At 37.0% G+C, this 12,936-nt stretch overlaps 1 long non-coding RNA gene across 6 annotated transcripts in view; it reads right to left on the bottom strand.

Moving 5' to 3' along the window:
* Positions 1 to 12,347, bottom strand: part of LOC107829389 (uncharacterized) — a 32,616-nt gene extending 20,269 nt beyond the window's left edge. Inside the window, exons 1-7 of one of the 6 annotated variants that reach the window (XR_001657910.2) lie at positions 11,733 to 12,346; positions 10,894 to 10,962; positions 9,960 to 10,069; positions 9,657 to 9,881; positions 9,263 to 9,371; positions 8,866 to 8,970; positions 8,495 to 8,719 (exon numbers count right to left, since the gene is read on the bottom strand). This is a non-coding gene — a long non-coding RNA (uncharacterized LOC107829389). The other 5 variants (XR_001657909.2, XR_001657911.2, XR_012699828.1 and 2 more) reach the window with 5 other exon arrangements.
* Between the last annotated feature and the right edge of the window lie 589 nt (positions 12,348 to 12,936).

The raw sequence follows: 12,936 nt of genomic DNA, 5'->3' as shown, positions 1-12,936 counted from the left end.
CTTTTATTTACGTCTTGCATCGGCTGAAATATCGCCTCCTTCTGCATTTCATGGGATGAAAGATCGCCAAATTGTCCAAAGGTGTCATTGTTCGGAGGCACCATTTGCATATCCCGAGATCGCCATGCCATGGCGTGATGACCTCATTTTATCTCTTGCATATCATTATTCAAAGGCATCATAGTTCGGAGGCATCATTCTCATAGCCCGCGAACATCATTTCATAGCCTGCGAATCCTTTATCATACGCTTCATGGCCCAGGATGTCATAGTCTGAAGACATCATCCTAACCGTCCGAGGACAGCATTCATGGTCCAATGGGAACTTGCATCATGTTTAAATTTATGCACAATGTATGCTCACTTGCAAGTAAACCATCTAGCAACGGCCGTCTTAGCAGGGGCGATCTCGCTCTAGTTCCTGCAGCCTATCAGACACTGACCATCCTTCTCAACCCGAACATCGCGTCCGCTTTTTGAAGTCTCCATCGACATATTCCGCCAATGGATCCTGAACTACATATGGCCTGATTCCTGTAAGACCAGGGATATGTAGGCAGCTCAGGAACCATAGCTCGATCAAAATTCTTCAAATCATTTCATTCGGTCAAAAATTGGCCTTTACCCGGCAACCCTTTCATCCTTCCCGGGTAAAGAGGGGCAGCTATTGATACCCAATTTTTTTCTATGTATTTTTAATTACAAAATACTTTCAAAATATCATATATATGCATACATAAGCATACCCAAGTGTTTTAGTATTTTTCTAATCTTTTGAAGAGTTTTTAAAATCAATTTACCATCCATTTTAGCAGTACAAAATCCATAATTATTCCCAAAATTATCAATTTTGGTGAATAATTTATTTTACTCCCATATTTATACCAAAATATAGTTAAGATAATTTTTGTACATTTTTACGAATTTATTTGGTATTTAAAAGACTAAATTGCATATAATTGCAACTATAGCCTATTTTAAAATTAATAGCATTTCTAAAATTGTAAAATTTGTTCCAGTATTTTTAAATTGATATTTATATATTATTAATTGGCTCAGTACTTTTAATTTGCTTTTAAAATTATTTTACTATTTTTTATAAAATAAAAGAAAAACTGGCTATTTAACATTTAGCCTATTTCTATTTCAATTACAGCCTCATTTCCTTTCAATTTTAACCCCAATTTGACCCCAATTCCGCCCAAATTAAAACCAACCCGGTTTCAATCTGGATCCCACGACCCAATTACAAACGGCCCAACCCGTTCCCCACCTACCACTTAAATCTGGACCGTTGATCACTCAAGATCAACGGCCAAGACTCGCCCTTCCATAATTAAACCTAAACGACTACCCTAATCCCCCTCATTCTCACCTAACCCGCCGCCTTGAAACCCTTCTTCTCTCAAAACACTCTCAAGCTCTCTGAAACCCTAGCCATCTCCCACCTTATTCTACCATGTTTCCACCGGAATCCGTGGATTCTCAGGCCATGGATGGTTGGTACGAACCCCCCTCCACCATCAAACCTTGGATGTTTGATGTTTTAAGGTCCGACTCCGATGGCTCTCTTCAGATCCTGCTCAGATCTGTAGATCTATGGCTTCTCCGGCCATTATTCCGGCGTGTTCAAGCAATATGAGTCTTTTTGACTCAGGATTGGATTTTCTTCCCAGCCTTTCTCTAGGGTTTCTCTGAAATCCTAAGCTATTCGAGGTTTCGCTGGTTATTTTCTTATATCTATGCTATATCTGTGTTCTACTGGAATTTTAAAAACGTTTTCCCCAATCTTCTCTTTCAAAATTTGTTTCTCTTCGATTTAGGGTTTCTGAAAAAAAAAATTAAAATGTTTTCTGACTCCTCTTCTTCTTTTCTTTGTGTGAATCTGTCTATGCTATGTTTTTATGTTCGCTTTTCTACCTCTCATGTCCTTCTCCTGTGTTCTTAGGTTTGCCTTATTATGCATATTCTTCTACTATGCTCCGTTCTTTCTTCTACTGGGTTCTATATCATGCTTTCACACGTTTATCTTATGTGTTTGTTTAACCCTGTGTTCCCTTACTGTAATTTCTACTAAGCTCTTAGTTCTTATTTGCCTTCTTCTGGACTTTGTTTGAGTTCTTTCCAAACATATTTCATCTACTTCTTCCTTAAGTTTATGCTACCTCTTGGTCTTCTGAACTTATTTAAGTTCCAAGATTTTCTTAAAACATGTTCTTTATGCTTCAAATCAGCTTTTTCACTATATTTGTTTCGAACCTGCTATCATGCATGTTGGTTTCTCATGAGTCTCTGAAAGAGGCCTCTGAGCCTGTTATCTGTCTTCTCGTCTCTGCTTCTGAGTAAAGTTGAAAACCCTAGGCTTTGGGTTTTGGCAAGTTTTGTTTTGGACTAGGGCTACTTTGGAACACTGGACTCTCAGACTCATTATGAGTCTGCCAAACTGAACTTGTATCCCTTTTGACTCTGAACTCTTTTCTATGCTAGATTCTTTCTAATTAGCATGACAGTTCTTTCTTGTTTGACTTGTCTGTATGCTTTATATATGAGGAATTCTTCCTTCAAAAGAGATTTTGCCAATTTGTGATTGATTCAGAATTCCTTTTAATAAGGTTCGATTTATTGTTACTGATTTTCTTTAAATTAAACCTTTCTTCACCTTTTCTGGTTGGATTCATTCATACCAAAACTCAATTTTTGATTTTTACTGGCTGATGATTGATTGCCTTTCCTTATTTGCACAAACCGTGTTGCTATCAAACTCTTTCATTAAATAGTTTCTATGTATTTGCCCTTATTGTACTACTTTGGAAAAGATTTTAATCCAATTCTTTCCTTAATTGTATTCTACCCGTTTGTAATCAGAATTCCTTAACTGAAGGGAGATTCTGTGCGATTGATTGCAAACTATTCGCTTACCTTTTCTTACTTGTTTTCTGCACTATAAAAGGGGCACGACCCTTCTGCACTAAGACACCTTGAACCTTCAGTTCAACACTTCGAATTCAACACTTTACACGCACATCTCTCAATTACAATACTCTACTCTACTCTCTTCTGAGATCTTTTTGTACTGTTTGCTTGCAATTTGGTTTACAAGACTTCAGCTTTCACTTATTTATTTCCCTGAAACTGGTATGCCTTAATTTTGATTTCAGTACCATCCTATGTGTTTATTTTTACAGTTGCTACACTCCTGTCTACTCTGTTGTTCATGTTATGTATTGAGTATGCTACTCTCTCTTTGCATATGCTGTTTGTTATGAACTCCCTATACCTTCACTCCCTTCTATGGTTTGAGTTAAGGTTCATGGCCTAACAGCATCCAAATTGCTGCTTAGGTCTGAACCTGATCCTAAATGGATCCCAACTCTCAAATGTGGCTAATAGGCTAGTCAGGGGTGTGCCAGCACTCCTGATTGTTGGGCATGACCCCATGTCTGCCATGACTCTCCCTGATTTTCCCCTAGTGCACTTACACTTACTCTTAGATTCTAGTTCTGCCCCCTCTTATGAGCCTTGCTTTGGGACCTTGAGTTCCCTCTGAACTTGGACATCTGAGGGCTGGCATTTCCACACTGCACTATGCTCTTAATTCTGCAATATATTTGGGTTGTAAGAACTGCCCGGAGTCCATTTGAGGCTCTTGAGGAACTTTAACACATCCCAAATAAGAGAAGGCTTTGGAAACCTGATCCTGGAAGTTGGTTCACCTCATATTGTTGGACCTTGAGTCTGAATTAGGCTCCTTGGTTGTAGCTTAATTTCTGATGTAATTTTACTTTTCTTAATTCATTATGGTCTGTAATATGTTGTAATAATTTATGGGATTCTAGTGAAAGGGGAGGGTCACTTATGTATGCAAAGGGTAGACAACATGATCATAGGTTACTATTTACAATTTCTGCACTTCCGCATTTCATTAGAAATCCTGCCTATAAGTTTTCTGCATTCATGCACGTCATATAGAAATCCTTCTTATAAGTTTTCTGCATTCATGCACGTCACATAGAAATCCTGCCTATAGTTTTCTTTATTCATGCACGTCATATAGAAATCCTGCCTATAGTTTCTGAATTTTGCATCTATCATTAGGCAAACGGTTATAGGTTAAGTAATAATTAGTTTCATTCTAGATACCATGTCTATAGGACTCCTGCATTTTTATAATCGTCTTAAAACCAACGACGCCTAGAAATCATGCCTATAGGAGTAACCAGTTGAATCTGATTCGTTTACTTCATCTACAAGTCTAACATCAGTGGTAATGTCGTTTAACATCTGCAGAACTTATGTGTTTTTCACAATCAGTAAGCCTTCTTTAAAATCGGAGTAAGCACTGTTAGATATCATGCCTATAAGTTTCACCTAGGCAAGCTAGTAGATAATTGATTAACTGCATCAGTCTTTGATAAATTACAACCAGAGAAGGCTAATTCGGACTCCTTATCTGAGAAATATGTGATGAATCAGCCTATCCTATGCTTTAATTTGATTTCAGACCATAACCAGTACTTGTAAGTCATGCTAGCCAATTTGTCTCTATAAATGAGGAGGCCTGATTGAGCCCTTTAAACTGTTATGTGTTCTCCCCATACCTGCCTTATATGTTTTGATTGTCGCCCTAGAATTTTGTCCTTTTAAAACTCTGAAAACCAAATCTCCCTTCCCTTTAGGACTGGTAGTCCCAAATGCCTCTGGGACTGATAGGATTGGGGCGGGTACTAGCATGCAATAAGTAACGATACTATTTCGTACTTAATACCTTAACGGGGTGGGAAAGGGTAGATATGAATATGATGACCGGTGCGCTAATACCACGTGTAACCCCTCTTTTGAGGAGTGATTGCCGGGTATTGCATTGATGTGATCCATATTGTTTGTAAACCTAGGACCCGCTTCCTTTTAACTTGTTTTATTGTCCGAACTATTTCTGCTTTCTTTATTCTCTCCAAACTTGCAATTTGCTTGCAATAATATGTGAAAATCCCCTTCTATTTGAGGCCCTTAATTGTTTACTTGATTATGTGAAGTCACAATTGTAACATGGCAGCAACCATACTAGTGGATCTTGAGGGGTGCCTAACACCTTCCACTCGAGATAATTTCTAGCCCTTACCCAAACTCTTCTAAGTGTCCTAATGCACTTAATCATTAGGTGGCGACTCTTCAAATTCCAAAACCCAATTCCCAATAGGGAACGAGTTGTCCTCCCAAATGTCACAAGCCTAATTTCGCGAGAAAAAAGAGGGCACGACATATATATCATAGCGTCCGATCACGGCCCAATCGGCTAAGCCGCCTCCCCGAGACGTTACCATTTTCCATTATTCATCTCACTCCAATCTTTGGTTACACATATGCCATTTCAAAGGCACTTGGGGCCATAACTATCACGTCATATATTTGACACTAGGCCACATTTCACATCATTTTCAATTTTAGTGTTAGTTTTGTAATTTAGGACAGTAGGTGCACACAACAGCAATTTAAATTGTGAGCATAGATAAGATTTCACATAGATGACACATTATATGCAGCTTCAATCTCAATTTAAGGTCTAAGCATTTCAATACATAATTCATATCTTTTGCCCCTTTCAAGTTATCAAGATAGTACGTTGATCATGTTGAGACACATCTTTCATGCATATAAGGTTACAACACCAATTCATGTAAAATAACAATCGATGCAACAATTCAACTTTAATCTTACCATATTCACACAAACATCGATGAAGCTCGATTTCTAAAAGATGGGGTTTTATCCATACATACCTTGTTTAAGCTTTCCTTAAGTTACTAAGACATTCCGGAAATTCTAGCAATTCCAATCTACTTGAGACATAACAAAATTGAACACAAATTAGGAAGGTATTCATTGTTTTAGCTTATTTGAGCATTTTATCAAACACTAGTTGAGCATCTTGATTTCAAATCTCTTTTACAAGATTTCCTTCATTCCTCAACCCAATCTTTACTTATTTATGTTCAACAATCTTCCCACAAACCTAATTTGTACATGCATGTCTACTTAATACTATTACACCCAAGAATCATAACTCAATAACCCATCTCACAATCTCTACAACACCAACACAACCTAGATTAGGCACTTATGGCTTCTAATCTCCATCCCATGAGTTCTAATGTATATATCATACCTAACTAATCACCATAGAGTAGTTAGAGATGATAGACATACCTCTTGTAGTAAGAATTTTGAGAATCCCCACTTGTAGTGTTCTTGATCAATTTAGGGATTTGAATGGGAATCTATGGATTTTCAAGATCAATCCTTGTTAATATAAGTGTTTAGGAGTAGTAATCAACTCAAAATACACCAAAAACATTACCTTGGATCATAGGAGGGAAGTATGGAATGGATTCCCCTTGATAGAGCAACCCCTAGCTCAAAAAATGACTTAGAGACTCTCCATACCCGGTCTTGGGGTATTTATAGGTCTGCTACTAGTGCGCCCACGGTAATGACCGCGCTAAGTCCGCGCTCACGAGGCAAAATACTCCTTAATATGCACGGCCGCGCTTCCACCTCGCACCTGGGCACGCATATGACACATGCCCAGTTAAATGGTCGTAACTTTCTGTATACACCTCCAAATGATGAACGGTTTGATGCATCGGAAACTACACTCAAAGAGATTTAATTTGATAGGTTGTGCATAAAACAAAACCTTATATAACTGGATATATGATTGTCCAAAGTGAGGTCTTTTGCGTACTCATTCACAACTTTAGTCCATTATGAAATTTTCCAACTTGGCTTAGACTTAGGCCTCTCCTTAGACTCCAAATCACTTTTAATATGCCTCATACACTTATTATCATATCCAATTGATATCCATCATGTTAATAGCACATAAAATATTATAATTAGCCTACATGACACCTCGAAATCCTAAATTACTTAGCAAAAATTTTCCGGGGCCTTATAGTTTGAGCCCGGAAAGGCTCGATTGTTGGGTACCGACTTAGTCCAAGATGCCTTGGATAAGGTTAAGATCATTCAGAATAGAATTTGTATAACTCAGTCCAGGCAAAAGAGTTATGCCGACCGCAAGGTTCGTGTTGTGGCATACATGGTCGGAGAGCGAGTGTTGCTTAGGGAGTCGCCCATGAAGGGCGTGATGAGGTTAGGGAAGAAGGTCAAGCTAAGCCCTAGATTCATTGGCCCTTTTGAGATTCTTCAGAGAGTGGGAGAGGTGGCTTACGAGCTTGTGTTGTCACTAGATTTATTAGTCGTGCACCCAGTGTTTCATGTGTCCATGCTTCGGAAGTATCACGACGATCTATCCCACGTATTAGACTTCAGCATGTAAAACCCGAAGGGTGATGCCGTGCATGATATTTTGAGAGAGTGTTAGTGCACGAAGGGTGATGTCGTGCTGTTATTGTGAGTGTTAATGCATGAAGGGTGATGTCGTGCCATATTATTGAGAGTAAAAGCACGAAGGGTTATATCGTGCCTTCTCTTTGATTTATATGGTGAGGATGAGACTAAAAGCACGAAGGGTGATGTCGTACACTTGTTTTTGTGTTATTATCTCCGTTGCTTCAAGTTTGGTATTTACTTTGTCACTTTATTTCATTGTTGTCATAACCTGATATCCCCCCCTCAGCATGTTCCCCCTTTTCTATCTTATCCTGTTTAATTCTTGTTATTATTGCCTCCTGTTATTATTGTTTCTTGGTATTATTGCTTCTCGTATAAGATTAAATTGCACAGGTTTATATAGTTGTCGCATCCTAGCCTCATCACTACTTTGTTGGGGTTAGGCTCGACACTTACTAGTACATGGGGTCGGTTGTACTAATACTATACTCTGCACTCTTTTGTGCAGATCCCGGTACTGGACCCTACAGACCATAGTTCGAGGGTGCTGCCTTCAGTCAGTGGAGACCCGAGGTAGTCCTGCAGGCGTCCGTAGGCCTTGGCGTCCCCCTCTATCCTGTTCCATTCTGTTTTTACTTATTTCTAAGACAGATATGTATTTTCTTTGTTCAGACCACTATTTGTAGTATTCTTAGACAGTCTGTGAGATTGTGACTCCAGTTCTGGGTAGAACTCTATTATGGATCCGTATTTGTATTAAGTTAAATTGTTAATTCCGTTCTTCCACATTATTATTCCGCTGTTTATATTGTGTTAACTTGTGAATTTTTGAAAGATAAAAATGAAAAGGGTAAATTAATCGGAGCAATTGGCTTGCCTAGCTTTCACTAGTAGGCGCAATCACGATCCCGACGGTGGGAATCTAGGTCGTGACACCATCTTTTTTCTATTCTTACAATTAAGTCAAGTTAAAAAGATAAGTTTATTGTTTTTGCCGATACTAAGTATTGACACTAAAGAAGCTTAATAACATTATTGTTCAAATTTATTGTGATATCCTTATATAAATTCTCAACCTAAATAAGAACATAAATTTGCATTGAGTGAAATGATGTTAGAAAAGAAAACAGAGAAAGAACTTCAAATGAAACAAAAAAAATTAAGGTTATCGTGGAAGCTATATAGAGAGTCAATTGTACTGCAGCAAATTACATCAAAGAACAAGTGTGGCATGTCAAGTTCCAAAGAAGTTTATGTCTTTTTTCTCCTCGTAAGTCGAATAAAGGAGTTAAGATGCAATAGGTAACCTTTGTCTATGCTTAGGATTGTTTGTGTTACAATATAAGTCAAACACCGGCGGTGCCATCTGTAGTTGTGGAAATATATGAAATTCTTCTATGAAGGTTATAAAAAAAAAAACATAAAGAAAAAAATAATCTATAAAAGAGGAGGAAAAAAGAAAGAAAGTGAGCTTGAACAAATGCACCAGAGAGAAAGATAGATGAATCTTACATAGTAGTTCGCACGATTTAGCTTGTTCCAACATTTGAACACAAATGCTAGATAAAATGGTGTGTCACCGGTAGGTTTGCATACAACTCTAGCATCACTAAGCACCTGGACATCAAAAGCTATCAGAAAAACACAACTCACACTTAGATAGTTATTTGTGGAGGAATATCGACATTCAATGAAAATAGCATAAATTCTTTTCATTAAGCAATTCTCCTATAGTCGTCTCTGAAGTGGTGATTTTAGGTAAACATAAGCTAGTTTGAAATAACCGAGAAAGAAGGAGTCGAGCAATCGATATGTTTGAACTTTCTTGAACAAGATAAGGACTATAAACTGCTCGCTAATATCATATCAAAAACAGATAATATCAATCAAGAGAACATTAAATTATTACTTGAGCAGGGTCCATTTCACTCGAGCGAGCTTCTTTGTTCCTACCTTCATATTAACTCATCACTTCCTCCCTCAACTTCAGTCTCATATTTGCTTATTGTATGCATTCCCTAGTTGAGAAGTAACCAACAAAGAGATTAAATTTTTATTTGGTAGCATGATTGGATAGTAACTAATTTGTAATTGACTGTTAAACAAATAACTCAATACGTAGAATAAAATTCTAGAGTTAGCTATGATTTTATCCTGGAGCAACCTTTATAAAACCTAGAAGTAAGTAAATTATATGTATCAATTATGAACTAAAAGGTGCAAATTTTTGTTCAACAATCTTTAGGAATGAAAAAATGAAAGAAGAAAGAACAACAGAAGCAAAGTTTCATGTCCATACTAACCGTCAATGAAACCCATTTAAAAGGTTGGAGCACGTGACTCATTTGATATGCATGATGTTGAACCTGGTTCAATATAATCGTTGATTAAATCTTTTCGCATAGTAAGCAAAGGAACATAAGTGATTAGTACAGATTTCGAAGCTTATCTTTTTCAAAAACATGAAAAGGATGGACTGTATTTTTCACTTTTTGTATCCATTGATGAAACACTTGATCTTTACCAATCTACAATACAATAATCATTCTTTTTTATCAAGTAGAAACAATGATCAAAGATAACATACATGAATAGTCAATACATACCAAAAAATCAACAAGTACTCTCACAAATTACAACAACATATATTTCAGGAGGTTTTGCAATATAGTTTGTTGCCCAATGAAGCTACTTCCGTGGTCGCCTGACTTTGTACCTGAAATAGAAATTCTATTAGCCCCTGTTGGGATCTTTATGCATCAACTACCATTACATCTCTTCTGCTGGCATATTCTACCATGACATGAAAGGTTCCTCAGGTGGGAAACCAACAAACTTCAAACACTAACCAAAAGAAGTTCAAGGAAAACTCAGACCACATACATGTTATACCAGAATGTTACTACTGTTAAGAAAATAAACAAAGATAATTGTACCAAAAGCCAATTGCAGATTCAAATCTCCTAGATTACCTAAAAGCATGTATCAACAGAGAAAGAAACAAAGAAAATTATTCATAAACCTATCCAAATTGACATTACCCCAAAAGCCAACAGAAAAACAAGACAAGAACACTATCCAACAGCCTATCCAAATTCACTCTACCCCAATACCAACAAAAAATCAAATAAGGCACACAAACAAGGACCTAAAACTAGCCAACAATTCCAGCAAACTAACCATGTTGAACCAAGCCACAATAAACTTGATTCAAATACAACAACCAGTACTATTTCAACTACTACCAAAGATGATATACAAAGACAGAAGCAAGCTGAACCTTCTACCAAAGACAGCAACCCCCGTAATAGCCAACAACTTCCCAAAAGTCACTAGAGTGACCAACCCCACAACAATCCTGCCTCTATTCAAATCCTAACTAAAGCAAACCTAAATTCAACACTCCAACAACTACCAAATATTTATCAAACTCAACACCTCTCAAAACTCCTCATCTTATGTTTTAGAATCTTCAGACAATGCTTACAAGGAGAAGTTTCAAGTCATAAATATAAACCTCAATCTACAGACAGAACTCACCCATCGGTCATTCAATAAATCACCAACACAAGATGATCCTATTCCTGCAAGTGGAACTGCCTCTAGATTCTGAAAATGAAAGCACTTCAGATGATAAATGAAGATATGAAATCATAGATGGGGATACTTCTGCAGACAATGAAGATAGTGGTATAAAAAGAGATGATGATGATGATAAAACTGAAGCAAAACTAATTGATTTAGTTAGCTCACGCCAACACTCAGATCCCAACGTTAGCTAAGATTTTGAGGTGGTCACTAAGACATACAATCTCTCACCTAGAGGGCTAGGCACTTATAGAGGGGGCAAAAGCAGAGGAGGAGGTGATTCTCCTCTAACAAGATCCAGGGTTAAGCTAACATTCTCTCACAATCTTTCCCATGATTAACACTCTCATATGAAATATTAGAGGTATTAAAAATGCCTTTGAAAGACTTAAATTCCTCAAACTCAATAAAAAAACTTTCTTTTATAGCCATTATGGAACCCCTTGTGGCTAGAGAGAAACTTCAAAGATACAAAAGAATGCTTGGTTATAGTCAAGCATTTTGAAACATCAAAAATAAAATTTGGATTTTTAGCGATGAAGATCTAGATTGTACTGTTATTGATGATCTTTAATAGGTCCTAACTTGCTCCATTAATAACAATGAGGAAGATTTTATCATTTTTGTTGTTTATACTAATACTAAGTCTTCTTTGAGGCTTCCTTTATTGGAAGATTTAAAGAGGCTCTCATACTACAATAAACCATGGCGTGTGACATGTGACTTTAATTACACTACTAAAGCTCAAGAGAAAGAAGGAGGACATCCTCACAACCATCAGAAAGCTTTACCTTTTATCAACTGTATTCTTCAGTGTGATCTTGTGAAACTTCAGTTCTCTGACCCAAAATACACTTGATGTAATGATGGGGCACATGATAGAAGAATTTGGAAGAGAATTGATGAGAAGTGATAGGGCCCTGGATAATAATCAATTGGCCACAAAGTACTGTAAATCATTAGTTGTGCACTTGCCTAAAGTCAATTCAGATCATGCTCCTCACTGGCTCAAAATTTCTACAGCTAAACTGTCTAGATACTTTAAGTTTTTAAACTTGTAGACTATGCAAGATGGATTTAAGGAGGTGATCAAACAAGTATAGGACAAGAAGGTGGGTGACATTTGTGCAGATACCAAGGAGTTGGAGAAAGGTTAAGGATTTAGAAAATCAGTACCTAACTGACACCACTTAGCAACAATGAGCTTTATTCAACAAGAAGAATGCTGGACTTATTAGACACTTTAAAATCCAAGGTGCCTATTGTAATGACCCGATCGATTATTTTGTATATTTGAGCCATGTTTTCCTATTTGATACTTCTTGTATGCTTTTATATTGTTTTGTAACTTACATGAATGGTTAGTTTTGTTCAAGAAAGTTTTAATAGTTAATTGGAGCTCTTAGTTCAATTTTTAGAAGCTTAAGTTGTAAGAGTTGACAAAAGTTATATTTTTAATAGATAACCTCAAAATGGTGATTTGATAATTCCAACAGGTTCGTATAGTAATTTCGAACTTGGACGTATGTTCGAATTTGGATTTGAAAGTTCCTAGAAGGTTTTGACTATATTTGATGAAAGTTGGCAATTTAAAGATTTGGAGAGTTCATAGGTTTGACCAGAAGTTAATTCTGATATTATCATATTTCGGTTGGTGTTCTGAGACTTGGAATAGATTCATTTGATTTATTGGAACTTGTTTGCAAAGTTTGATTGTGATATGAAGTGGTTAGTCATGAATCGAATGCTTGTTTGGGACTTTAGAAGCTTATGAAATTAAGAGAAATTCAATTTGTGGTTTGATCTACGATTAGTAGATGTGGTGATCTCGTATGTGTTTGAAAGCTTTGGATAGGTCTGTGTGGTATTTATGGACTTATCGGTATGTTTGAATGAGGTCCCAAGGCCTAGGTGATTTTCGGACCATCCGAAGCATGTTTGATGTAGCAGATTCTGCTGATATCTAGTGTGCTTCACGATCACAGAGTAAGTATC

This window comes from Nicotiana tabacum, chromosome 16 (genome assembly GCF_000715075.1).
Source record: "Nicotiana tabacum cultivar K326 chromosome 16, ASM71507v2, whole genome shotgun sequence".
NCBI lineage: Eukaryota > Viridiplantae > Streptophyta > Magnoliopsida > Solanales > Solanaceae > Nicotiana > Nicotiana tabacum.
The sequence above is the reverse complement of the archived record's forward strand: the minus strand, read 5'-3'. Positions and strand labels throughout refer to the sequence as shown.